This window comes from Tupaia chinensis, unplaced genomic scaffold (genome assembly GCF_000334495.1).
Source record: "Tupaia chinensis unplaced genomic scaffold, TupChi_1.0 Scaffold000251_1, whole genome shotgun sequence".
In the NCBI taxonomy this organism is placed as follows: domain Eukaryota; kingdom Metazoa; phylum Chordata; class Mammalia; order Scandentia; family Tupaiidae; genus Tupaia; species Tupaia belangeri.
Window position 1 is genome coordinate 1,040,515 of NW_006159731.1, and position 4,255 is coordinate 1,044,769.

General features: G+C 41.9%; 1 pseudogene; it reads left to right on the forward strand.

The window, feature by feature from the left end:
* The first annotated feature begins 317 nt into the window (after positions 1–317).
* Positions 318–962, forward strand: LOC102483482 (U2 small nuclear ribonucleoprotein B'' pseudogene; annotated as a pseudogene).
* The last annotated feature ends 3,293 nt before the right edge of the window (positions 963–4,255 follow it).

Below are 4,255 nucleotides of genomic sequence, written 5' to 3' on the forward strand. Positions count from 1 at the left end.
CACGCACGCATGCCCGGCGTGAGTTTTAAGCCACCGGGTCTGGGACGCGAACCGTGGTCGACTACGTGGGAGTTCAGCGACATAGCCATTAGCTAACTGCTGGTTCCCATTTTCATGATTTAAATGAAGAGAAATATCACCTACATGAATGGTATTTAATAATTCTTAATTTTTTAGGATATCAACCGATTACCTATCTCAATTGCATCAGATCAGTAGGATGCTTTCAAATTATCCCCATCTGGGAGACAAAAAGTTAAAAGAGAAGGAACTTTCCCAGCACTCACCTCAGATTACTTAACGATTGAACATAAAACATGGATATCCGATCAAGTCATACGATTGATATTAACCATTAACAGTATGAATGACCAAATTAGAATTGAAGTGATCCCTATAGTCCATGTTTTTTCTATTTGGTTACATGCTAAATACCGTGTCTTTAAAAACCGTGAAGTTGAGGGGACAGGCTTTTGTTGTATTAAGGAGCTGGGTACATTCATGAATGTCTTGAGACAGTTACAAGAATTTCCATTTTACAGTAAACCAATGTGAACCCAGTATATAAAAACAGAATCTGATATAGGATCTAACATGTGTGGCACTTTAATGAAAAGAAAAAAGCCAAACTGTGAGGTAGACAGCAACAACCACAAACGAAGGCTTGATGGGGGATACCAAATTCAGTTAGTACTCAGCGAAATACAACACCAAATCCTTGGGTTCCTGCTTACCCTCCCAACTATATTTTATCCCTTAATAACCAGCAGAGACTAATAAAATGGTGGGTGACATTACTTAATCAGTTCCCTGTTGAAGAAGTACATTTGGCAGCCGGGAGGTACAGCACTGCTCTTGTTGAATTTGAAAATGACAGGCAGGTCGGAGCTGCCAGGAAAGCTTTACAATGATTTAAGGTCACTTCATCTCACACCATGAAGATTATTTATGCCAAGAAATAGTATTTGGGTAGTCATGTTTAAAGGATTTGGTATTATCTATAGTCTTTGTTTTGATAACATTTGGTCAGATCATTCGAATAGTTGGGAGTAGGAAAAAGAAAGGTTAAGACAAACAAACAAAAAGAGGTAATTTAACTAGGTAACATCTGGAAACTGGTGAGCCAGGAATGAAGTCTGGGTGTACCTAATCATGATTCAAGCCCTTGACCACGATGCGTGCACAGCCTTCCCTCCACCCTCTACTATGATGATCTTCAGTACATTAAACCCAAGGACTCCTTGTTCAGGTGAAGACATCGTGGACAAAGTTGCTACATAATAAATTGGGAGATGTTTGCCACATCTAAAACAAACAAGGATTCAATATCTGGAAGGTGTAACGAATTTCTAAAACCCAAAAGAAAAAGAAAGCAACAGAAACAACCAAAAAAGGGTGGGGCATGTCACAGGCTCTTAATGGAAAACAATTTCTAAAGACAAATAAGCATTAAAGACATCATCGATAATTTTAGTAATTAAAAAAAAGGAATTTAGGGAACCAGCAGTTAGCGTAATGGCTATGTCATTGGACTCCCACGTAGTCGACCGCGGTTCGCATCCCGGACTCGGTGGTTTAAAACTCACACCAGGCGTGTGTGTGTGCGTGCCCAAGATCCCGAGAGGAGAATGGAGGAGAAGGGATTGCGGCGTGACCATCCCCCCTGGAGGGTGATTTCTCGCTTTCTGTCTCTCTGTCTCTCTCTGTCTGGCGAGTGCTCGTGCCCTATAGCAAAAACCTCTCCAAAAAAAAAAAAGGAATTTAAAGCAACAAAGAGGTTATCCGTCTATACTTCTTAGGCCCAAGATAACTGGATAATGACATTAAAAGGTGGAACCCCATGCACTGCTGGTAAGAATACAGATAGGAGCAGCCACTCCAGGGGCAATTTCCCTCCTAGATGTATATCCCCTAAAATCTTCACTCACCTTTATTAGAGGATATGTACAGGATGTCTGGTAAAGTGGTTAGCCTGGGTTATCTAAGAAACCAATGCCAAGATCTAGACTAAGTCAATTAAATGTACCAAGATTTTATTAGGGAGAATACCTGTGAAGGAACATGGGGAGGGATGGGAATCTTCAGACCACAATGCCAGTCTGACCCCAAGTGAAGTGGAGAGGCAAGGAGAGCTGATGGAAACATCTCAAGGAAGTTTCTTCACATCCACCAGGAAGATGGATTCCAAGCCAAAGTCAGCTATGAAGGGAATCCTGTGTTTTCAAGGAACGACCTCGTCTCAGTGACTGCTGCACTCAGTCACTGGTTGGGAGCAACCCATGGGAAACCCGAGGAGAAACCCAAGGTGATTTTAGAGCAAGGTAGGTGGGGCCTTGGGTCAATTATGCTTCTGTGGTTGGAGATCTGGGAGGCCCATTCCATGGATACCACACATTATTTGGAGTAGCCAAGAGAAGTAGGCAACCTATATGTTAATCATAGGCATTTTAGATATGTAAAGTGTAGTGTACACACCAGTGAGTGATGAGAAGCTAAGACATCTAGAGAATAGTGATTACTAGAGACTGGCAAGAGTGGAGAGGCAGGGGAATAGGGAGGTGTGGCTCTTGGGTACAAATTACAGTTAGATAGGTGGGATAAGTTCTGGTGTTCTATAGCACGTCAGGGTGACTACAGGTCACAATTATTGATTGTATATTTTAAGAAAACCAGAAGTGATGGCCAACCATCGTGCAGCAGTAGCATGACACTCTGCAATGGTGAGTCCATGTGGGAAGTTCCCTGGCTTTGAATCCTGAGGGCTCTCTCTACATGCTAAGCATGTAACATGTGCCCATGTTCCTGGTTGGTTGAGGCTGGGCAGTAGGATTGTGGCATAGACACCCTGTTGGGCTGCTTGTCTCTGCTTTTTCTCCTCTCTTTTTCTCTTTCTTTCTGTCTCTCCCTTTGATGGGAGAAAATAACAAAACGTTTTTTTTTTTTTTTTTTTTTTTATATTGCAAAGTTAGATATGAACAGCTTCAAAACGTTTTTTTTAAAGGTAGCTAGAAGAGAAGATTTTAAATGCTATCAACACAAAGTATGACACATGTTTAGGTGCTAGATTGCAACTTACCCTGATTTGATGGTAACACATTGGATTCATTGACCAAAAAAACAGCACTAGATCCTATAAGTATGTAGAATTATTGTGTCAATTAAAAATAATTTTAAAAAATTGGGGATAGCCTCATAGCATAGTGGATGAGTGCTGTGCGTAGAGGGGGATGTCATGTGGCCAACTCTGATTTGTATTCCAGCTCTGTCTAGAGGCTTGAGAAACATGCTTACCGTGTGTGCTTGCACACCTCGAGTCCTGACAGGAAAGAAAACTGAGGAGAGGGGATTGTGGTTTAACTGGACCCCATTGTGGGTTCTTTTTTTATTTTTTGGAGAGGTTTTCGCTATAGGGCGCGTGCGCTCGCCAGACAGACAGAGACATAGAGACAGAAAGCGAGAAATCACCCCCCGGGGGGATGGTCACGCCGCAATCCCTTCTCCATTCTCCTCTCGGGATCTTGGGCATGCATGCACACGCACCCAGTGTGAGTTTTAAGCCACCGGGTCCGGGACGCGAACCGCAATTGACTACGTGGGAGTCCAGCGGCATAGCCATTACGCTAACTGCTGGTTCCCCCATTGTGGGTTCTTCTTCTCGCTTTTTCTCTGGGAAACATATGCAACCCCTGGCAATATAAATAAACAAAGAAAGTACAACTTTTAAAATTTGTTTTGTTTTGTCATAAGGCCGTGTGCATGCACTCCCTGGAAGGAAACAGAGAGAAACAGACAAAAGGAAAGTGAGAAATCATCCCTTCGGGGATGGCCATGCCACAAACCCTTCTCCTCCATTCTTATCTCAGGATTTTGGGCATGCACGCCTGCACACTGACACGATTCTCAAGCTTCCAAGTCCAAGACTTGAACCATGGTTGACCATGTGGGAGTCCAGTGCCTTAATCACCATGCAGCCTGCTGGCACCACAACATTTAAAAAAAATCCAAACTCAAAATAAAAAAAATGAAACTAAACTTGGAAGCAAAGCAAGAAAAATTATATTGATTTACCTCTAACAGATTGAATGGGTCTTAAGATTAAAGTGTAGAGTGATAAAAAAGAAAAAAAGAGAAATACCTAATATGATAATATGTACTGAATTTAAGACACATAAAAATATGCATGCAAATTGATGACATTCAATATGCAAATATACACAAATAAGCAAAAAGATTCGTTATGCTCATTACAGAGAGG